Raw genomic sequence first — 25126 nt, 5'->3', positions numbered from 1 at the left:
CTTTGTAGTTGTCTTTCCTTGTTGCATCTGTTTTCCTGCATTCCTCTTTTGTAATCCTTCTTGTTGAAATCAATGAAAAGTTATCTTTTTTCTTTCCTTTTGTCTCTTGCTTTACATCTGAATCTTTTATGCTTTTTGATGTTATGACAAAAAGGGGGAGAAAATATATGATAAATGATCTGATTAATAATATCAGTTACCGAGTAAAAAGACCCCACATTTACTAACAGAAGCTGCAAGCTTCATATGTTTTTAAGTTGTGTTGTTGCAGGAGTCGAAGATTCAAGATCAACATAAGAAGCAACGAGATGAGCAATGAGATGATGAAGCAACTCTTTAGAGAATCAAGCTCATGGATTCTTGAAGCAAGCTGAGTGCTATGAAGCTTCAGAATCAGAAGCAAGAAGAAAGAATGATCAGAAATAGCTCTTGGATTCTTGAAGCAAGCTGAGTGCTAGGAAGCTTCAGAATAAGAAGCAAGAATGATCAGAAATTCTGATAATAGAATATGATCCAAATCATTGTCTATTTGCTCTAATACATTGTCTATTGGATCTGATATATTCTATATGGCTTATATGGCCCTGATACATATTTTGTGTTCTGATACACATTTTATGTTCTAACTCATTCATGCTGACTTTTGTCGATTAGTTTTGTTCTGTAACATTTCAGGATGTAGAGATGCTCTGATGATGCTCTGGTACATTCAACAATGTTCTGATACAATCTAGCATGAAGTGATGTAAGAAGAAATTCAAAGCTCTGAAGCTATCCGAGGGAAGCAGAAATCAGAAGCTGTGAATTTTCGAAAGATCCAGAAAACTCAAGTTCTGAAGCTGTCCTAAATGGAAGCATGAATCAGAAGCTGTGAATGTTCTGAAGATCAAAGAAATTCAAGTTCTGAAGCTGTCCTAAATGGAAGCAGGAATCAGAAGCTGTGAATGTTCTGAAGATCAAAGAAATTCAAGTTCTGAAGCTGTCCTAAATGGAAGCAGGAATCAGAAGCTGTGAGTGTTCTAGGGATCTAAAGAAATTCAAGTTCTGAAGCTGTCCAATGGAAGCAGAAGTCAGAAGCTATGAATTATCAGAAGCAAGAAGCTTATGTGATCGTCTCTACCGAAATAATCAGGGAAGTCTTTTATTATTAAAGTTCTTCGAGTATTTATTTCAGGGGGAGATTATTCATCTCAGGGGGAGATTGTTAATCTCAGGGGGAGACATATTCACATGCTTATGCTATAGCTGTGTAATTTGTCTTTAGCCGTCTGCTCTTTCTGATCAAAAATTCATATCATTTATATATGTTTTTGTCATCATCAAAAAGGGGGAGATTATTAGAACAAGATTTGTTCTGATCAATATTCTTAGTTTTGATGATAACAAGGATATGAATTTTGTGTGAGATAATGTGGTACTCTAATACATTGCAATTTCCATTTCAGGAAATATATAAAGAGTATGCACAAATCAGCGCTCAGAAGCTTTGTCTCAGAAGGTTCAGCATGCAACATCAGAACATGGTCTGGCAAGACATCAGAAGATGGTCAAGGCAGAATCAGAACATGGGTCTATGGAAGCATCAGAAGAACTTGAGGTCATAAGCAGAAGCACTGAAGTTCTCATGGTATCACGCTCAGAAGTACTTCAAGGTCAGAAGACAAGAAGATGCTATGCACCAAGTTGTTTGACTCTGATGATATTCAAATATTATATTCAAACATCAGAGCAGAAGAAAGTACAGGTGGCAGGCTACGCTGACTGACAAAAGGAACGTTGGAAGCTATTAAAGGCAACGTCAGTAGACACAGCGTGAACAAGGCTCGAGGTAGTTGACAAAAGCGTGAAACATTAAATGCAAAGCTGTACGGAACACGCAAAGCATTAAATGCGTTCAACGGTCATCTTCTCAAACGCCTATAAATATGAAGTTCTGATGAGAAGCAAGGTTAACGACTCTGAATCAAACTCTGTGAATATTAACTTGCTGAAACGCTGTTCAATTCAAAGCTCAGAAACTTCATTTTCATCAAAGCTCACTACATTGCTGTTGTAATATATTAGTGAGATTAAGCTTAAACGTTAAGAGAAATATCACTGTTGTGATTATAGCTTTTAAGAAGCATTGTAAAACTCTTATTTGATTACATTAATTTGTAAGTAACTAGAGTGATCAAGTGTTGATCAGGATACTCTAGGAAGTCTTAGCTTGTGTCTAAGCAGTTGTATTTAGAGTGATCACGTGGTGGTCAGGATACTCTAAGAAAGTCTTAGCTTGTGTCTAAGCATTTGTTCCTGGAGTGATCAGGTTGTGATCAGGATACTCTGGAAGACTTAGTCGCAGACTAAGTGGAAAACCATTGTAATCTGTTGCGATTAGTGGATTAAATCCTCAGGTGAGGTAAATCACTCCGTGGGGGTGGACTGGAGTAGTTTAGTTAACAACGAACCAGGATAAAAATAACTGTGCATATTGTTTTTATCGTTCAAGTTTTTAAACTACACTAATTCAAACCCCCCCTTTCTAAGTGTTTTTCTATCCTTCAACAGGCATACATGTGCAAGTGTGAACAAGTATCACAAAGATATCATACTAACAGGCATAGCAGATAAGAAGATAGTGAACAAGCATCACAAGCATATGGCACACAATCGAGCTCTGCTCGAGAAACAAACAAACAAAGTAGTAGTCAATGCAAATGCAACACACAAACGAGCTCAGCTCGTAAAGCAAGCAAACTACCGAAGTAGTGACATGGGGACAGGGGAAATGCTTTAGCCAGCGGGGAAAGCCACCCGAAGCCGCTATCAACGGGGAAAGCCGCCCGAGATAGATACACTAAAGACTCTTAGCTAACGGGGAAAGCCACCCGAAGCTACTATCACCGAGGAAAGCCACTCAAGATAAACACGCCACAATCTGTTAGCTAACGGGGAAAGCCACCTGAAGCTACTGTCAACGGGGAAAGCCACCCGAGACAGGGACACCACAGACCGTTAGCTAACGGGGAAAGCCACCCGAAGCTATTGTCAACGGGGAAAGCCACCCGAGACAGGCGGAAAGTAAAAAAGAAAGAAGCGGAGAATAATAAACAAACAAAAACAGAGCCTCTTTCGAGGGCTTGGCCAGATGAATGTCTACCCTACTTCTCATGTTATGAATGATGCTGCATGCCTACGCTACTTCTCATGGCATCATATGGTGCGCAAAAGAGTAAAAGGGACAAAGGGGATACCGAGCGGATAACAAATCTGCAATGAGCTAGCAACGCAAGCAGAACTAAGAAACTTCACGTAATCTAACATCCAACAAAGCCAGGAGTCCAGCATAAGCGTCAAAGCGATGCGATGTGAAAATAAATCACAACCGCTATGTGGTGCGTATCAAACACAACCACACAAGCAACCTGCAAGAAATACAATCCAGACCATACAGGAATACATCTCAATGGATGAGAGATCAAGAATAAATTTGTGTCCCACAAATAAAGTGGAACACAACGCAGTCGAATCCCAATCGAACTCTCTCAAAGTACCTTGCACAAGCTAGCACACTTATCAGAAATAACAAGGAGGCACGCACCCACCATAGAAGATGATAGAAGCTAAATTCTAAGTAAAATCTAAAACAAAGTCTAGCAAGATTAAATTGTTTTTTTTATGGCATTTTTATCTAGAAATTAGAACAAAACAATGTACAAAACAATTAAATTCTAACGAGAACAATGTTACATGTTTTTTGATCCTTTTTCGTCATCTAAAACAAATATAGAAAACAAAAATCTAATTCTAACTAGAAAAGAATACATGTTTTTATTATTATTTTTATCAAGCTCAAAAGTCTAATTAAACGTAATGTTTTTCATGGCATTTTCTATCTAAAAACTAACAAAAATAAGAGATCACATGTTTTTGTATTATCTTTTAATCATGCCAAAGTCTAACAAAACTATTGAGATTATAGCATTTTTATTACTAAAAAAAATGAAGAAAAACTAGTTCTAAAGCATGAATTAAAATGGAGTCAGAAGGTTTATTGAGTGAAAATATGGTGCAGACAGCAAGGTTAGCGCAAGGCCCAGAGATTGAGGCCCAAAGAATCATTGTTGTTGTACAATAGTTTTCCTACACAAAAATTGGGCTTCTATGGGGGTGTGAATTGAAACTCGGTGAAGGCCCAATGAAGATTATGATCATCAGATTTTCAGATTCTTCTAAGTCCAAAATTGATCCAAGTTATTATTATTCATATTTTTTTTCTTAATCACAAATCAAATCTCAATGCTTAATTCCAATTAATGCTAATGAAATCAGTTAAAGCAATGTTAATGAAAAGATTAAATGAAAAGGGGAAAAATTAGGGTTACAAACTTGTGGCTATTGAGCTCTCACGTGAACAAATCCTCTTTCCCTCTCTCACGATGGCGGCGGCCGAAATTCCCACCGGCGAAGATCTCCGGCAAAACTCTCACTCTCTTCAATCTCTCCGGCCTCCGTCTTTCTCTCATCTTCGCCGTGAACAGAATAGGACACCAATATCACATCTTGCTCCGGTTCTCACCCTCCTCTCTCAAATTCCGACGAGATTTCAACGAACACCAACACACGGATGAACAATCGGCGCCTCTTCGAATTAGATGATGATTGGGAGCAGAAATCCGTGAAGACCTCAAGAATCCAAGTAATTTCGCTCCATTCTCTTCATCTCTTCTTCTTGCTCTCTCCGATTGACGTTTTCATTGGCGAGCACGTTGTGATGTTGTTTCTGTGGTGTTGTTGATTGTTGCGATGATGATGAATGAACGCGGTGGTTGAAGGTGATGCAGAGGCGATTCAAATGATGAATCAGTGATGATGATGTATGTTCGGTGTTGATGCGATGAAGATGTTGGTGTAGTAACGACGAAGAACAGATGCGCGAGACTGGAATAACGATGATGATGATGATGCGAGATTGAAGAATCTTTCCGTGGTGAATCGGTGGTGAGATTGAAGAAGAGTGGATGAAGGTTCGATCAATAGCTCAAGAAATAGGTTACTGATTTCATTCTCTTCTCCTTTCTGTTCTGAGAATTTTTGTTATGTATTTCTTTTTTCCTCAAAACTCTGTTACAGGTTTTGTTGAAGATTGAAGGAGAGGATTCTGGAGAGGTGAATGAATGAAGATGAAGATGATGGAGAATTGAATGAAGATGAAGATGAAGATGATGGAGAATTGAATGAAGATGAAGATGAAGATGGTGGATCGGTCAGGGAAAGTTTGTTACAGGTGAGTCACCGTTTGTTACGTTTCTTTTTCTCCGATTTTTCATTCTCTCCAATTCTGTTATGAATCCTTTTCTCTTATTTTTTTGTTGATCCTTGAATTGAGGGAGGAAGATTGGTTATGAATGGAAGAGCCTTGATGATGTCGAAGGGAGAAAGATCCCGTTAGAGATTGAGAGAGGTTCTGAATTCATTTTTCTGTTATGAGGTATCGTTTTCTTCCCCAAAGTTTGTTACCGATCCCCTTCTACTCTCTTTTCTGTTGCCGCTCTTGATTAGTGATTGTCTTTGCAGGTTCATGGTTCTTTTGGAGAGGAATTTTTGTTGTATGAATCGCAGAGAGAGAGATGAAGTTTGTTATGGTTCTGTTATCAAGTGATGAATCCCAATCTCCTCTTTTTCTTTCCTTTTGCAAATTCTGTTATCGATCTTCTTTTTCTTTTCTGTTACATTTTTTCTCTTTTTGATAATCTATTACGGTGAATTTGCCATCGTTTCCGCTGATATTTTTGTCCGGTTTATTTGGATGCAGGGTCGGTTCGGTTTTCCATCCCAATGAGTTTTGGTTTTGTTTTTCCCTTATGCAGCAAGTTTTGGTGTGAGAATTTGTTAGCTGCAAGTGGATCGGTTTTGGTTGCATAATGCAGGGAATTTCTTTACGGTGCAGAGCTGGAATTTTGCATAGATTGTCTTTCTATTTTTTTATGGTATTTTTGTAATGGAGATTTGTAATGACCTTTGAATGATTATGAATCTTGCAAGCAATTTGAATGAATTTGAATCTCGAAATTTGTGTGCCAAAACACATGAAAGAACCTTCCAAGTTTAAACAAACTCTTAACAAATTATGAACTTAACACCTTTGATACTACTTGAACGCCTTAGCAAACATGAGTGAATATTCCAAAATAATCTTCAATTTTCAATGATCACTCCACGCTTAACGTTCAAACCATAAGTGACTTGCATTACGAGCAACAAGTATTTGAACTCATAATAACACTTTAATCACAATGATCCCGCAAACCATATTTTGTACCATAATATCTTGACTTGCACAACAAGCAATTAGAGGAAACCTTTGCACCGAAATTGTCTTTAAAAACAACAAAAACTCTTTAATTTTTCTTGATTTTCTGAGCGAAGAAATAAACGTCCTTGATAACTTATAGCTCAAAGAAGAGGGCAAATTTTGGGGTGCAACAGATAGACATTATCTGTTTTAATAATCATCATTAGTGCATTGCATATGTTTGTCTTGAATTAATCATTTCGCTATCACTCATATTTAAACTTTGTTTTTACTTTGCATATGTTTTGTGATATTCAACTGCTTCTAAGCTGTAAGCCTTTTGAGGGAGGATGACGAAAACGATACCGCGATCACGTACAGTATGCTTTTGAACGGACTATGCTGACGATGTACATGCATTGTTTCAATTCCTAAACAGTGGAGATATAAGGATGTTAATCCCTCGTACACCCCTTTGAGCCTAAGAAGTAGAAGTTTCTTTCTTGTACAGTTCAAAACTCTTAATCATAACCCGGGGCAGGGTAGTTACTTAGTTAACTCAATTATACTAGCTGTTGTTTACACAAATAATGATGGATTCCCGCAACCATTAAGTCAGCCAGTCAATATCTATCAAAAAGAAAAAACTGTTAAGTCAAAACCTATGAAGGAGACTTATCAAAAATTGAAACATCCCGCTGACTGTAACCTTAAAATAAACAGTTCAGGTAAAAGTTAGGGATAACAAAGTCAAAAAGGAGGTTGCTAAAAAGCCTCGACAAAAGAAAACAATTTCAAAAGAGGTCACTACAAATCCTCGAAAAAAAGAAAGTATTACAAAAAAAAAGGGATGACTGCCTGTCCAAATAAACCTCCGGTACTTTAACCATCATCAAATATCAATGTTACAACTTCAAGCTTTGCTAAGGCTTAAACACAGAGTTAACTGAGCATAGGATCGAAGAACATCACGAAGATTGGGATGGGTATAAATAAATTTTTGAGCCATTATCCTTTGTTTCTTAAACCGCGAACCAAGCCACGTTACAACCCTTGAAAGTCCTAACTGAAGCATGGTTAGTTCGAAAGCATACTTTCACAAAAAAGGTATCCTGACTCCTTAAGGTTTGCCATAAAAGCTGAGTTGATATCTCCTTTTACAAACATCACGTTTTATAAACATCACGCTTTTTACATCTTCTGTTTTAATGCTTTCAAAAAAATCAAGACAGACATATGCACTGCATCTCATGAATTCATTATTAAACATATTTTGCTACATAATTTCGAATGTTAGCATTAGGAAGAATTTGCACATGGTACAACTAATGACTGAAAGTTATCCCGACAGACAAAATCACTTCAGAAGCAATGTCTCTTATGTATACAAGGGGCGTGACATGGTTTATCCAATCAACCTGGGGCAGTCAGGTCAAGATTCTGAGAATCTCTCAAAGAATGCCAATCAATCTAGGGCAATCAGGTCAAGATTCCAAGAATCTCTCAAGATTCCAAACAACCAGGGGCATACACCCAAGTGGATCTGCAGCTACTTCCCAATCAACATGGGGCATCATCCTAAGTCTATGATTACTGGGGGCATGTCACCCATAGTACACACCTCATAAAGTCCTCGAGAGGCGAATCTCTTCAAATTCCCTAATATCTGGGGCAAAGCTATACAAGGCATGTTGAACACTTCGGTTAATACCCATTAGTGTGTTCCAATCAATACGAGTCCAGGAATGACAGCTACTATAATCACTGGGGGCAATGTTCAAGTCATCCATGCCTTCCCACAGAGCCGGGTTCACAAGATCGTATCCCCACAGAGTAATCCTTAAGAAGATATTTTCAAATGTTCCCGTCCCAACAGAGACTTAGTTCCTCAACGGAGTTTACATCTTCGACACTGTCGGTTCCCTGACACGTTTCTCTTCTTCAAACAGGGTTATTCACCTCTCTTATCCCCAGTCAGGATACATCAAGATCAATCATTCAAATGGTTCTCATCCCCAAGCAGAAATCATAAATCCCCAGCCGAGCATCTTCAAAACAAGATCAGACATCAAAATCATAATGATATGGAGACATATTTTCTCGATCAATAAGGAATCATGAATACACTCCAAACGGCATAAACCGTGTTCATACATCATATATCACATACATATCCATACGTTGCAAACAGCATCTCATGATAAACTCATACATACAAGTTTCTCATTTATTTTGAGAAACTTATCACATAATACATGCATCATGACATTGTATAAAGATTAACTTTACCTTTTTCAGAATACAGGTACAAACAGATAAACAAAATCTACAATCTTCAAAGATCTAATTCTATCATCAGAAACGGTGTAGACACGATCATCTTCCAAGATCTTATTCAGTTACTACGAACGGTGCTAACACGATCGACCTTCAAAGATCTAATTCTATCATCACGAACAGTGTAGACACGATCATCTCTCCAAGATCTAATTCAGTTACTATGAACGGTGCTGACACGATCGACCTTCAAAGATCTAATTCTATCATCACGAACGGTGTAGACACGATCATCTCTCCAAGATATAATTCAGTTACTACGAATGGTGCTGACACGATCGACCTTCAAAGATCTAATTCTATCATCATGAACGGTGTAGACACGATCATCTCTCCAAGATCTAATTCAGTTACTACAAACGGTGCTGACACGATCGACCTTCAAAGATCTAATTCTATCATCACGAACGGTGTAGACACGATCATTTCTCCAAGATCTAATTCAGTTACTACGAATGGTGCTGACACGATCGACCTTCAAAGATCTAATTCTATCATCACGAACGGTGTAGACAGGATCATTTTTCCAAGATCTAATTCAGTTACTACAAACGGTGCTGACACGATCGACCTTCAAAGATCTAATTCTATCATCACGAACGGTGTATACATGATCAATCTTTCCAAGATCTAATTCAGATACTACGAACGGTACTGACACGATCAACATTCAACAACTACTTCTCAACACTTCAAGTCCAACTATGGTCTAATATACGACTCGTTCTGGTATTCCTCCTCAGACATAGTCTAATGAATGACTCGTTCTGACATCCTCCATCAGATATGATCCAATGAATGATTCGTTCTGATATTCTTCAACAAATATGGTCTAATGTATGACTCGTTCTGACATCCTTCAACAGATATGGTCTAGTGTACGACTCGTTCTGACACCCGTTAACAGATATGATCTAATATTCTCCTTCAGATATGGTTTAATGCATGACTCGTTCTGACGTCCTCTACCATATATGGTCTAATGTATGACCCGTTATGGTATTCTAGTTCCAAGAATCTAATTCTATCATTACGAACGATAAAAACACAATCATCTTTCCAAGATCTAACTCAGTTACCACGAACGGTCCTGACACGGTCAACTCTCAAAGATAAAGGCAGATATAATCTACACAAAGATTCAGCCTGACACTCAACATCGAGCTCAGATACCGTCTAATGTACGACTCAGTCTGACTCTCATACTATCAAGCTGGATGGCATCTTTAAGCTCATCTGAATCAAATCTCAATATCCTGGTGGCATCTTTAAGCCCATCCCTGATAATTTTCAGTAAACTCCCAAATGGCATCTTTAAAGCCCATATCAATAAATTCTCTCAATAACTTGATGGAATCTCTAAGCCCATCCCCGATAATGCAAATTTCTAGGTATTCTGGTGTTCAATCCTCTTCTACCTTCAAATTCCGACAGGCCCACAAGCCAATCTACATCCTCAGGTATAAGAATATTGAACAGGGGCAGCTGTCGTACCCCAAAATTTGTGCGTAATATTCCAAGATGTTTTTACTCACCTGACTTGCAATTGCTCAAGACAGTGCAAGCTCACTCTTCTCCTAAGCACAAGATCCAAAATTAGGGTTTCAGATTTAATCAAGGAATTTGAACTTCTGATACCTCAAGCTGATTCCATGGTCTCTCATATGATTCAAAGTATCCTCATGCCAAGTTTCAAGCCCTGATTCAAAAGATTACTCACTCAATGGCCTAAACGATCAATAATCGACTGTTTGACCCAAAAGTCAAACTATGGTCAAATCACAGTCAAAGTTCCTGATTTTTTGTCAACAATCTCATATTGAAGTATCATTCATCATTTGATCAAGATTTGATCATGATTCATCAAAGAAAGCTCCAAAATCAACAAGACTCAAAGTTTCTAATTTAGGGTTTTTGACCTAAAAGTCAACTGAACTTTGACCGGCCATAACTTTCACATGGAACATCAGAAATTTCCCATCCAAAGCTCATTTGGAATGAAAGTGAATTCTCTACAACTTTGTCTCTCTAAAGCCAAGTCAAAAAATGCTTCATTTGGGAGATATGAGCCAAAACATTACAGGTCCTTCTAGAAGATCGCAAAAAGTTGTTTTTTGTCAGGAGCCATATCATTAAGATAAAATCTTCAAAAGAAAATTATGTTCCAAAGTGGCTTATAGAGTACATCTCGGGCTTTCCAAAAAGTCCTAGAACATCTCCATACCATAAAAATTGAAGAAGATATGAAGTTCACAAGTTGGCTAAAAAATCAAGAAGGACATGAAACCCTAATTGCATAAATTTATGTTTTTGAACTATTAGGCCTAGCTTATGGACTTTAAACTCATCCATGGGCTAATTCAAGACCTTTAAAGTCTATTCTTTTATTTTTTATTTTTATTTTTATTTATATTTATATGAATTTTTATTCATTTAAATGTTAAATAAATCAAATAAAATATAGAATAAATAGATTTTAAATCAAGGGATTTGTTTCCCAATCAATTTAAATCATTCAGTGGGCTATAATAGGAGTTAAATTTGTGGAGACTTTATTGAGCAAGATTAGGTTCAAATATAGCATGTTTTGCATGATTAAAAAACAAATCTCCATCTCTTTCTAATCAAAGATTTGAGCCACTTTTGTTAACCTAATATGCTCCATATATATATCTGAGTCTGTTCAGAATAGGGGGACACGAAAATAAGGAGAGGAGGGCAGCCAAGAGACTAGGGTTCCTCATTCAAATTTTCATACAAAGTTACACCATTGAGTTTCCACTTGGAGCCTTTTTCAGTCCGTTCCAAGCACTCCACTGTGCTCCTGGGGCATCATTAGGTAAGGGTAGGTGCAGAGCCATGGAAAAACGTCTCTGAAAACTCAAGCCACATGAGCTCCAATTGCATCGTATTGTAAACTTTCATGTTTTAAATTCCAGCGTGTTTTTGTTTCAACTAACATCACTAATCTATTCCTGAGGGTCCATAGCGCAGGTTAGAACAATCGCATGAGGTTTATCCAGGCCGCAACACGATCTGCCATTGTTAGGGCAAGATTTCGAGGAAGCCTCGTTCCTCTATGTACCGGCCATTTCAGATTCTAATAACAATACCATGAGACTCGAAGGGTCCCATATGGTTGATCTGGGTTATCCTTTTTTGCGTTTTGCTTTGATTTTGCAGGGATGACATTCAAGCTCGACGGAGAAGACAACGGAACGTCATTGTTCCGGTGGCATCCCAATTTGAATCCTTTTAACCAGAATACATGGACACGCAGCGAGTTCTCATTGGCCAGTCAATGATCTCTTATCCTCTCTCCACCATCGATTGGTTGTAGCAAAATCCGGTGGGCCCATGTTTGACTCTTTTCAAAATTTAAAATTAAGACTTAATTTTCCTATTTGTTTATTCGTGAGGATGTTATTGTCGACTAACAATTGCAGCGCAGCTGGTGAAGAAGAATATTGAGTAACCTTACAAGCCTGGGTTTGAACCCTGGTTGTGTCATATTTTTTCTTTAAATGTTTTGGTTTACAGATCTCTCCAGCGCTAAATCTGAATGCCCAAGGACCTGCATGTCCACCATGGACACTCAAAGGCTACTCACACTGAATCCCATGCCTAGGTTCCTTTTAAATTTTTTATTATTTTATTTTTTTTATTTTTCTTATCTCTTTCTTTTTTAAAAAACTCAAATATTTAAACTTTTTTAATTTAGTTTTTTTAGAATGATTAACTAAATGTTAATTAAATTTTATTTAATAGTTAATTAATTAATTAGTTAATTAGGTTAATTTAATTAGTAATTAGAGTTAGTTTTTTAATTAGTTAACTTTAATTTAGAAACTAGGTTTTAATTAATTTTAGGCTAATATTTTTAGGTTTAATAATTTTAATTAATTAATTTTAGGCTAATTATTTTAGGTTTAATAATGATTATTAATTTTAGGCTTTATCACTAACCTTCTCCCTTAATCCTAAAAAAATGACACATTAGTAGGTGTTGTCCATTAACTGTAGGGTTGGTGTTCTCTCCATTAGGCTAACATTTTACTTTTAGGCTTATACTTTTACCTCTAATTTTCTTAACTATAATTTCATCGCGATCTTCTCTACTCATCTTAAAAATCTGTGATTGTCGCATGCTTTTAAATATTTACTTTTTTTCCCTTGCTTTATTTATTCTATTAAGCATGATTAACTTGTCCCCGTTCGGGGTTTGCCTTTTGCCTCATCTATTTACAATTTTAATTTTTGATTTATAATGTATCTGCCCCAAAGCCATGTAATAGATTTTAGGTTTATTTTTTGCCTTTAATTTTCCCGCATCAACAGGTGTTTATTGTAATAGCGTAGGAATTTATATTTTCTGCCTTTTTAATTCTGCCTTATATAACTGCGTGGTTAGTAACAATAGGGAGTGCAAGATAATTAATCGAATGTAGCTAACATTATTTACAAGATAAATATCTGAACTGAATCACGTGATTGGTGTACACACACACCTTTAGGGTAATTCCTCTCGTTGCCTTGTTGCCTTATTACTGTTGCTTGTTGCCTTAATTTGAAAAATAGTCAAGTCCCTCGATTCCGAGGATACCTAAAGCAAGGTTGCCTTTAAAAGAATGAAAATCATCATATTAGATTTAGTCCCTCGATGATGCCTCGGAAACATGATGATTGTTCCAATTGCTAAGGTATCCTCGCCTGTTGCCTAAATGACTATTATATCCTTCCCTAAAGACTACCTACCCTCTTTATGGTAGGGACAGTCTTGTGACGAACGATGAATTCGATGACCCTTCAACATCCAATTGAAAGACTTCCTGCCGTCTCATGGTATGGATAGACCCTTTCGCCCGAAAGACTTAAAGAACATGAAAGACAAACTCATGGTAGGTAGTTCTTAATTGCTTGCTCACATTCAAACTTTCAAATTACTTTTCACACCTCTCTTTTCAAATACTTTCAAAACAAGGCTACGCTTATTTACAAGCTAAAGTCCTTAACGAAGTTTTTACTATTCACACACGACACTCTTTCAAACAATTCAAACAAACAAGTGAGCTAAGCAATTAAGAGCTCATGGATAACCATGGATGCAAAGGGTGCCTTAAACCTTCCCTTTGTATAACCTACCCCCCGAACTCAATCTCTTTCAGAGGGCTTTCCTATTATTTTTTCCTTTCAATTAAATTGGATAAAATAAAAGTCGGTGGCGACTCTTGCTCACCGCAACATTGGTTGCTTACAAAAATAAAAGTCAGTTCACCGTGTTACAGTGTCGCATGATAAATTCATACATACAAGTTTCTCATTTATTTTGAGAAACTCATCATATAATACATGCATCACGACATTGCATAAAACTAATGTTGCTTTTCAGTCTAGCTCTACAAATCAAATGAACATTATCTTCTAGATATAATGCAGAGATAATCAAGTCAACGATTTAATTCTGACACTCATTCAAGACAGAGATTTAGTTCTGATACTTAATTTTGGATATCTTCCAGAGATAGTTCAGAGATAATCAAGACAGAGATTTAATTCAGATACTTAATTCTAGATATCTTTCAGAGATAGTTCAGAGGTAATCAAGGCAGAGATTTAATTCTGATACTTAATTTTGGATATCATCCAGAGATAGTTTAGAAATAATCAAGACAGAGATTTAATTCTGATACTTAATTTTGGATATCTTCCAGAGATAGTTCAGAAATAATCAAGACAGAGATTTAGTTCTGAAACTTAATTATGGATATCTTCCAGAGATAGTTCAGAAATAATCAAGATAGAGAATTAGTTCTGACACTTAATTTTGGATATCTTCCAGAGATAGTTCAGAAATAATCAAGACAGAGATTTAGTTTTGATACTTAATTTTGGATATCTTCCAGAGATAGTTCAGAAATGATCAAGACAGAGATTTAGTTCTGATACTTAGTTCCGGATATTCTCTAGAGATAGTTCAGAGATAATCATGTTCCTAAGATCTAAATCAGTGGCTATACACGGTGCTGAGACGATCGATATTACAAGATCTAAATTGGCTACCCCACAAGGTGCTGAGACGATCGACATTACAAGATCTAAATCGGTTACTCCATAAGGTGCTGAGAAGATCGACATCACAAGATCTAAATTGGTTACCCCACAAAGTGTCGAGACGATCATTCCAAGATCTAAATCGGTGGCTATACGCGGCGCTGAGACGATCAACTTATCCGAGATCTAAATCAGTTACTGTACACGGCATTGAGACGGTCGACGATCCCAGATCTAAATCTATCATCACAACGGTAGAGACGATCATTTTACAAGATCTAAATCAGTTACCATACACGGTATTGAGACGATCGACATTCCGAGGTCTAAACTAGTTACTATACACGGTACTGAGACGATCGACGATCCAAGATCTAAAACTATCATCACAACGGTAGATACGGTCATCTTCTCAATATCTAAATCAGTTACTATACACGGTGCTGAGACGATCGACATTCAAACCAATCTAACAAGTTAGGTGGCATCTTTAAGCCCACTTCATATTTTCTCTGATGGCATCTCTAAGCCCATTCCCGACACAGGTTCTGGTACCAGCAAGCACAAATTTCTGGGTATTCTAGTGTTCAATCCTATTCCACCTTCAGATACCGATTGGCATACAAACCACTCTACATCCTCAGGTTTAAGAAGATTGAACAGGGGAAGCTGTCATACCCCAAAATTTGCCAATCATATTTTTACTGTTAAGCTCATTCAAGTATCAAAGGCTCAAGGTTTAACTAAGTGCACACTCTCCTAATCAAAGGCTTCTAAACTAGGGTTTTGAATTCCTTGAAGGAAAATTGATGAATCAAGACCTCCAATGGACTTCATATAACTTATTAGGTTGAAAACTATCCCTATGACAAAACTCAAGCTTCAATTCCTAAGATCCCTCAATCAATTGCTCAGATAGTCAACAGTCGACTAGTTTGACCTAAAAGTCAACTATGGTCAAATCACAGTCAAAACTCCTGATTTTTGGTCAACATCAACATTTTTAAGTACCATTCATCATTTGATCAAAGTTTGACCATGATTCATCAAGGAAAGTTCAGAAATCAACAAAACTCAAAGTTTCTAAATTAGGGTTTTGGACCTAAAAGTCAACTACATTTTGACCAGCCATAACTTTCACATGGAACATCAGAAATTTCCCAACCAAAGCTCATTTTGAAGGAAATTTCATTCTCTACAACTTTTCCTCTCTAAATCCAAGGCAAAAAAGCACCATTTGAGAGATATGAGCCAAAACATTACAAGTCATTTTAGAAGCTTGCAAAAAGCTGTTTTTTGTCAGAGGCCATACCATCAAGATAAAATCTCCAACTGGAAAAAAGGTTCTAAAGTGGCTTATAGAGGACATCTTGAGATTTCCAAAAAGTCCTAGAACACCTCCATACAATCAAAATTGAGAGAGTTATGCATTGTTGAAGTTGGGTAATTTTGTGAAAATGCATGAAAGGCAAAGTGGTGAATTTTAAGTTTTTGACTAAATGAGCCTAAATCTTTGGTTCCAAACTTGATCCATAGACCATCCACGACTCATAGGCCCTGATATTTATTTTTATTATTCTTATTTATTTTTATTATTGAGTTTAATCACTTAAATTCAATTTAAATTGAATAAAATAATGAAAATAATCAAAGATTTGAATGGGATTATATTTCTATTAAATATTGAGAAATATATTGGGATCAAATCAAAGAAAATTCGTGGAGCATTATTGGAGAAATAATTGAGCAAAAATAGGAAGATTTTATCCAAATTGCAAATCAAATCTCAATCTTTCTCATGGTATGATATCTTTCCATTCTTTTTGACCTAATCTCTCCCATATAAATAGGCAAACATATTCAGCATGGAAGGGAGGAAAAAAAAGCAGAAGGAGGCTAGGGTTTCCAAGTGGCAAAAAGTTTAAGAAACTAGGGCATGTGAAAGAATTCTCTCCGGCAAATATAGATCGATTTCAGACGTCCTATTATCCTCCTGAAGGCCCCAGGAATGCAACCATACTTTCTTTAAAGCCTGAAGCATTCCCAAACATGCCCTTCAAACGCCATTGGTTTGTTCACTTTCTGAAATTTCAAACTTTAAATACAGGCGCTTTAAATGATTTCCATTGATATATTTAAGTTCTGGATGTTGTTTAGAGCCAGTTAGAACCATCGTTCACTAGGTTTGATGCAGGAACAAAACATTGTCATTGTTAGGGAAAGGAAGCTCTTGTGGTTTGTATTCACGTTTGTAGGGGGTTTCAGGTTAAAAGGACGCCATATTCGAACTCAGGGGGTAATTTTAAGTCGATCTGGGTTGTTCATTTTCTTGTTTTGTTCGTGTTTGCAGGTTTGGCATTTGTGATCGGCCGGAGAAGATGACCGGCGCATCTCCGATCTGGTGGCTTGACTTCCTTGACTTCTTTGACTGATGCATGGCCTCTTCATGCATTGTGATTCGTCCACGCAATAGACAGTGGGCCTGGTTGACTTGTTCTCTTTGATTTTTCAAACTGCAACATGTTTTTATACTTGTTGATACAGGCAGCGCATAATGACAACAAACGCATTTGGTTCAATTGGCTAGAAAGGAAAACTTGTAGCCCAAAACCTGTGTTCGAACCAGGGCAATCACATTTATTTTTAACAATTGTTCCCTTTCAGATCCAGTGCAAGCGACTGGACGCGTCCATGATGCATCTTCAAATCCACGCCGTTGGATCTCCAATACAACCAGATCTAAGCGCCCCGGATTGCTGCCCCACCATACACCATCAGAAGAACATCACGGAGAATCGGGTTCCCAATTCCTTTACTTCTCCTTTTCTTTTGGCTTTTGGTTGTTTATTCCTTCTTTCTTTTTTAATTTTTCTTTTTCTTTTGTGTTTTTTTATTTATTTCTTTTTTAATCAACATTAACCACCTATTAATTAACCATTAACCATAATTTAATCATTAGTAATTAGGATTAGTTAATTCTTAATTAGGTTATTATCATTAAAAATTTAGGATTAGGTTTCCCCATTAATTTAATTTAGTTAATTTAGGCTAAACCATTTAGGTTAATTTTAATATTAATTTCTATTATTTAGTCAGTTAAAATAATTAGGATTTAATTTTAGGTTTAATGTTAGTTAATTTATAATTAGGTTTTTAGGTTTAACCTTTAACCTTCAAAAACCATAGAAAACCTTAAGAACCTTAAGGAGGCGTATGAGGTAGGTGTTAACCATTAACCTTAGTTTAGGGTTTTAGCCCTGTAGGTTTATTTTACCCATTAGGTTCTTTAGTCATAAGGTTTTTAACCCTGATTTTTCTAAACTTATATTTTATTGCGATTTCTCTCCTAATCTCCTACTCCACTGTATGTCGCATGCCTTTAATTTATTTAATTATTCATTTATTTAAAATTCTAGAAAATATGTATAGGCATGCAAGGTTTTTTGTAATAGTTTAGGTTTTTTTAATTTTCCGCCTTTAATTTCTGCCTTTTATTTTCCGCTCATCCCCGGGTTTTTGGCTATATAGTCCCCCATCTCGAAGCCTTGTAATAGCATAGGACTTTACTTTCCGCATTTTAATTTCCGCACAATATAACTGTTATTTAACTGCGTGGTTAGTAATATAGGGAGTGATAAGCTTGTAAATTGAATTTAGATCATTAAATCTACAAGATAAATATTTGAATCCAACTCACGTGATTGATGCACCCACACACCTTTGAGGTAACCTCTTTTATGCTGCCTTTGATTAAAAATAATCAAGTCCCTCGAATACGAGGATACCTTAGCAATGTTGCCTTCAGTTCATTATCAACATCAAAGATCATAAGTCCCTTCGAGTTGCCTACGATAAATATGATCTTGTCCATCGATGTTGTATTGATTAACTGATGATTGTCCCTTTCGAATGCTAAGGTATCCTCACTGGTTGCCTAAAATGACTATTGTATCCTCCCCTAAAGACTACCCTCTTTATGGTAGGGATAGTCTCATGGCGAACGATAATCCTCGATGACCCTTTTCAAATCTAATGAAAGGACTACCTGCCCTCTTTATGGTATGGATAGCTCTTTAAATAAAAGACTTAAAGAACAAGAAAGACTAGCTTAGGGTAGGTAGCTCTTAACTGCTTGCTCACATTCAAATCAATATTCAAATCAAATACTTTTCACACCCTTTTCAAATCAATTCAAAAAGGCTACGCTTATTTACAAGCTATAGTCCTTATTCAAATCTTTTCAATTCACACACGACACTCTTTCAAACAAATCAAAAAAACAAGTGAGCTAAGCAATTAAGTGCCCATGGATAACCATGGATACAGAGGGTGCTTACACCTTCCCTTTGTATAACCTACCCCCCCGAACTCAAAATCTTTTAAAGGTTTTTCCTGTTCTTTTTGCCTTTCCAATTGGATAAAATAAAAGTCGGTAGCGACTCTTGCTATCCACATATTTCAAAAGTCAGTTCTCCCACCGTATTACATTTACCAAATTTCACGATCAACAAATTGGCATGCCTAGTGGGACCTTCTGCTATAGTTTTCCAAAAAAAATACCTTATACAAATTTTTATGTTTCATTGTTGTGACTTGTTCTTTCTGCATAAAATAGTTACAATGTTCGTTTATGTAGGATCAAGCGCTTACCACTGCGCTAAAAGCAATTGCTGTTAGTGAGGGCGCAACTTTATTTCCTTATAGTATGAGCCCTCAGGGGCTGCACCTAAAGCGAGGTTTGTAAGCTCTCTCTAGGCGCCATGGGTTGGGATGTTAAGCCCATTCGAATCCCTAAGGGTGACGCTGGATTTATTTATCCAACAATCTCCCCCCCAGTGTCAGCCGGGGGGATTCGAACCCATGACCATGCTCTGATACCACTTGTAGGATCAAGCGCTTACCACTGCGCTAAAAGCAATTGCTGTTAGTGAGGGCGCAACTTTATTTCCTTATAGTATGAGCCCTCAGGGGCTGCACCTAAAGCGAGGTTTGTAAGCTCTCTCTAGGCGCCATGGGTTGGGATGTTAAGCCCATTCGAATCCCTAAGGGTGACGCTGGATTTATTTATCCAACAATTGAAGGATAGAAAAACACTTAGAAAGGGGGGGATTGAATAAGTGTAACTTTAAATCTTGGACGATAAAAATAAAATGCACAATTATTTTTATCCTGGTTCGCTGTTAACGAAGCTACTCCAGTCCACCCCCGCAGAGATGATTTACCTCAACTGAGGATTTAATCCACTAATCGCACGGATTACAATGGTTCTCCACTTAGTCCGCAACTAAGTCTTCCAGAGTCTTCTGATCACAACTTGATCACTCCAGGAACAACTGCTTAGTTCACTCCTAAGACTTTTTCTAGAGTCTACTGATCAACACGATCACTCTAGGCTTAGTTCACTCCTAAGACTTTTTCTAGAGTCTACTGATCAACACGATCACTCTAGGCTTAGTTCACTCCTAAGACTTTCTGCTCAGCCAACTGCTAAGACTTCCTAGAGTATACTGATCAACACGATCACTCTAGTTCCTTACAACTTAATGTAATCAATTCAAGAGTTTACAAATGCTTCTTAAAAGCGATAATCACAACTGTGATATTTCTCTTAATCGTTTAAGCTTAATCTCACTAAGATATTACAACAGCAATGTAGTGAGCTTTGATGAAGATTATGAGCTTTGATTGAATAGCGTTTCAGCAAGTTTGATATGAGTTGTTTTGGTGCAGAATCGTTAAACTTGCTTCTCATCAGAACTTCATATTTATAGGCGTTGAGAAGATGACCGTTGAATGCATTTAATGCTTTGCGTGTTCCGTACAGCTTTGCATTTAATGTTATACGCTTTTGTCAACTACCTCGAGCCTTGTTCACGCTGTGTCTACTGACGTAGCCTTTAGTAGCTTTAACGTTCCTTTTGTCAGTCAGCGTAGTCTGCCACGTGTACTTCCTTCTGATCTGATGTTTGTGAATACGACGTTTGAATATCATCAGAGTCAAACAGCTTGGTGCATAGCATCTTCTGATCTTCTGACCTTGAAGTGCTTCTGAGCGTGATACCATCTTCTGATCTTCAGTGCTTCTGATCTCATGTTCTTCTGATGCTTTCATAGACCCATGTTCTGATTCTGCTTCGACCATCTTCTGATGTCTTGCCAGACCATGTTCTGATGTTGCATGCTGAACCATTTGAGATACAACTTCTGAGCGCTGAATTATGCGTACTCTTTATATATTTCCTGAAAGGGAAATTGCATTGGATTAGAGTACCATATTATCTTAAGCAAAATTCATATTATTGTTATCATCAAAACTAAGATAATTGATAAGAACAAATCTTGTTCTAACAATCTCCCCCTTTTTGATGATGACAAAAACATATATAAATGATATGAATTTGCGATCAGAAAGAGTAGACGGCAAAAGACAAATTACACAGCTATAGCATAAGCATATGAATATGTCTCCCCCTGAGATTAACAATCTCCCCCTGAGATAAATAATCTCCCCCTGAAATAAATACTCGAAGAACTTTGATAAAAGACTTCCCTGATTATTTCGGTAGAGACGATCATATAAGCTTCTGCCTTCAGAGAATTCATAGCTTCTGACTTCTGCTTCCATTGGACAGCTTCAGAACTTGAATTTCTTTAGATCCTTAGAACACTCACAGCTTCTGATTCCTGCTTCCATTGTGGACAGCTTCAGAACTTGAATTTCTTTGATCTTCAGAACATTCACAGCTTCTGACTTCTGCTTCCATTCAGGACAGCTTCAGAACTTTGAATGTCTACCAACATCACTTCATGCTAGATTTGTATCAGAACATTGTTGAATGTACCAGAGCATCATCAGAGCATCTCTACATCCTGAAATGTTACAGAACAAAAAACTAAACGACAAAAGTCAGCATGAACGAGTTAGAACATAAAATGTATATTCAAATACATGATATGTATCAGAGCCAAATGTATCAGAGCATTTAGGCTAAAATAATGTATCAGAGCAGATAATGTATCAGAGCCATAACATTATATGTATCAAAGCAAATAGAATTTTGTCAGAACAGGATAGACAATGATATTCAAATTCTATTATCAGTGCTTCTGATTCATTCTTCTTTCTTGCTTCTGATCTCTGAAGCTTGACAGCACTCGGCTTGCTTCAGTTTCCAAGAGCTTATTCCTTTTACAGAATAACGCTTCTTATGGTTTTGCTTCTAGTGTTTGCTTCTGAAGATTCTCTTCTCTGTACCTGCAAAACACTTAAACCATATAGAACTTACAAGTTCTTGTTAGTGAATGTGTGGGAGCCTTTACCCAGCAACTGATAGATTTAATCAAATCATTTATCATTTATCTTTCTCCCCCTTTTTGTCATAACATCAAAAAGAATATTTCAAAAGATTCAGATGCAAAAGACAAATAGAATCACTGGAATGTAAAACAAAGAAACTTTTTCATTGATAAGCAAAAGAGGATTACAAGAAGATGTGCAACAAAGAAAAAGAAAACTACTAAGACCAAATCCTAGGATCCTAGCTAAGACAACGTCTGTGCCAGCATGCCATGAAGGAGTGAACCGCCTCATTGACTGCTTCTAGGGCTTTCAGGCGAGGGATCAGGGAGACTTGGTCCTGCAGCAGATCTTCCACCACCTTTACCAGAGACAGCATCCTCAGCGGGTGAAGATGAAGAGATGTCTTCAGAAGAGATTAAGGGAGAGGAAAGATTAGAGGAAGCTGAGTCTTGAAGATCGAGAGATGAGGAAGAAGATGGAGATGATGGAGGGCTTTCACCAGGAGGATGAAACACACGTCTAGAATAATTTCCAGACAACATTGCTTCGAATGGATTCACCTTGAGAGGATCATAGGTGATTTTGATCTTTTTGGGTTTGGAAGGTGATGTTTCAACAGCTTTTCGTTTGTTGTTTTTATCATTTTCATTATTTCCTGGGTTTGATGAAGAGTTCATGATGGGTTTGCAGAAAAATGAACAAGTAGGGTTTGATATGGAAGAGAGAGAGGAAAAAAAAAATTGAGAAAGATGAGAGGGAAAAAGAAGAGTTTGAAGAGAATTTAAAAGAAAATGGAATGAAACGAATGATGAAAAACATTTAATGTTACGTGACGTGAGGAGAGATAATAAAGACAAATGAGGTGACTAGCACAGTTACCTATGGTCGGCGTCCCTTCAACTGCACGCACGTTTATCCACGAATAGTAATGACAGGTTTACCATCCCGAGATAAAACGTAACAGCTGTTTTGCTTTAAAAGAGGTTCTGAATCAACTTAGACAATGAAACGTTAGTAATAACCGAATCATAATTTCTAAAAGATTTCAATCAGAACTTCTGATTAAAAGAAAATGTTCCTCATTCTTTTCAGAAGATACTCATACATGAGAACTTCTCATCTTCTCATTCTGGGCATAAATCCATACTGATGTTCTTCAGAATGAACTTAAACCTATCTTCAGCCAGGGGTTTTGTAAAGATATCAGCCCATTGATGGTCTGTATCAACAAAGTTTAAAGAAATAACACCCTTCTGAACATAGTCCCTTATGAAATGATGTTTAATCTCAATATGTTTAGCTTTTGAATGAAGAATAGGATTTTTAGATAAACATATAGCAGAAGTATTATCACAGAATATAGGAATGTTACTCTCAAATATCTGATAATCTTCTAACTGACTCTTCATCCAGAGCATCTGTGTACTACAACCAGCAGCAGCGACATATTCTGCTTCTGTGGTTGATAGAGCAATAGTTGCTTGCTTCTTGCTGTACCAGGAGATCAAATGACTTCCAAGAAATTGGCAACTTCCTGAAGTACTTTTTCTTTCAATTCTGTCTCCAGCATAGTCAGCATCGCAGAATCCTACTAAGTTGTATTCTTTAGATTTTCTGTAAACTAAACCAACATTAGTAGTACCTTTCAGATACCTTAGAATTCTCTTAACAGCAGTTAAATGAGATTCTCTAGGATCTGATTGGAATCTAGCACACAAACAAACACTGAACAGAATGTCAGGTCTAGAAGCAGTCAGATATAGAAGAGATCCAATCATACCTCTGTATAACTTCTGATCTACCTTCTTACTTACCTCATCCTTACCTAGGATGCATGTTGGATGCATTGGAGTTTTGGCTTCTTTGCAGTCTAGAAGATTAAACTTCTTCAGAAGTTCCTTCACATACTTGGTTTGGTGAACGTACGTTCCTTCTGATGTTTGATTTGTTTGTATTCCAAGGAAGTACTTGAGTTCTCCCATCATGCTCATTTCAAACTCAGCCTGCATAGACTTAGCAAACTCCTTTCCAAGTGTAGCATTAGATGTTCCAAAAATAATATCATCTACATATATTTGACAAATTAAAATATCCTTTTCAAAGGTTTTACAAAAGAGAGTAGTGTCCACTTTTCCTCTAGTGAAACCATTATCTAGAAGGAAAGAACTTAAGCGTTCATACCAAGCTCTGGGAGCCTGTTTCAATCCATACAATGATTTCTTTAGTTTAAAAACATGATTAGGAGACATAGAGTCTTCAAAACCAGGAGGTTGATGGACATAAACTTCTTCATCTATATAACCATTTAAGAAGGCACTCTTAACATCCATCTGATAGAGAGTGATGTTATGTTGAGTGGCAAAAGAAATTAATAGACGAATAGATTCTAACCTGGCCACTGGTGCAAAGGTTTCTGTATAGTCAATCCCTTCTTGCTGACTATAACCCTGAGCCACCAATCTGGCTTTGTTCCTTACCACTTCACCTTTCTCACTGAGCTTGTTTCTGAAGACCCATTTTGTACCAATTATATTGAATCCATCTGGTCTAGGAACAAGATCCCAAACATCATTCCTTGTAAACTGATTCAGTTCTTCTTGCATAGCAATTATCCAGTCTGGATCTTCTAGAGCATGATTAACAGAAGTTGGCTCGATCAAAGATACAAGACCTAATTGACAGTCTGCATTGTTCTTAAGGAATGCTCTTGTTCTGATTGGATCATCCTTCTTTCCAAGAATGACATCTTCTGAATGACCAGAGATGAGTCTGGATGATCTTCTGACAGATGGTTCTTCAGAAATACTCAGATCCTCCAGAGAAGCTGATACTTGATCTTCAGATTCTTTGCTTCTGAGAAGCTCTGCTTCTGATGCGTTGCTTCTTGGCTCAACAACTTCTGATATGTCAATATCATAACCTGCAAAATTATCAAACTGCTTTGGTTTTTCAGAACCAAGCTTATCATCAAACCTGATATTGATTGATTCTTCTACAACCAATGTTTCAGTATTGTATACTCTGTAGCCTTTTGAGCGTTCAGAATATCCAAGAAGGAAACATTTTTGTGCTTTGGAATCAAACTTACCAGGATGATCTTTAGTGTTCAGAATAAAGCATATACATCCAAAAGGATGGAAATATGAAATGTTGGGCTTTCT

At 37.0% G+C, this 25126-nt stretch overlaps 1 long non-coding RNA gene across 1 annotated transcript; it reads left to right on the top strand.

Moving 5' to 3' along the window:
- Nucleotides 1–4368: 4368 nt before the first annotated feature.
- On the top strand, nucleotides 4369–6054 carry LOC131639546 (uncharacterized). The gene is made up of 5 exons (XR_009294984.1): nucleotides 4369–5034; nucleotides 5116–5269; nucleotides 5372–5473; nucleotides 5560–5640; nucleotides 5798–6054. It is a non-coding gene; the product is annotated as an uncharacterized LOC131639546 (long non-coding RNA).
- Nucleotides 6055–25126: the final 19072 nt, after the last annotated feature.

This window comes from Vicia villosa, unplaced genomic scaffold, assembly GCF_029867415.1.
Source record: "Vicia villosa cultivar HV-30 ecotype Madison, WI unplaced genomic scaffold, Vvil1.0 ctg.002685F_1_1, whole genome shotgun sequence".
NCBI lineage: Eukaryota > Viridiplantae > Streptophyta > Magnoliopsida > Fabales > Fabaceae > Vicia > Vicia villosa.
The sequence above is the reverse complement of the archived record's forward strand: the minus strand, read 5'-3'. Positions and strand labels throughout refer to the sequence as shown.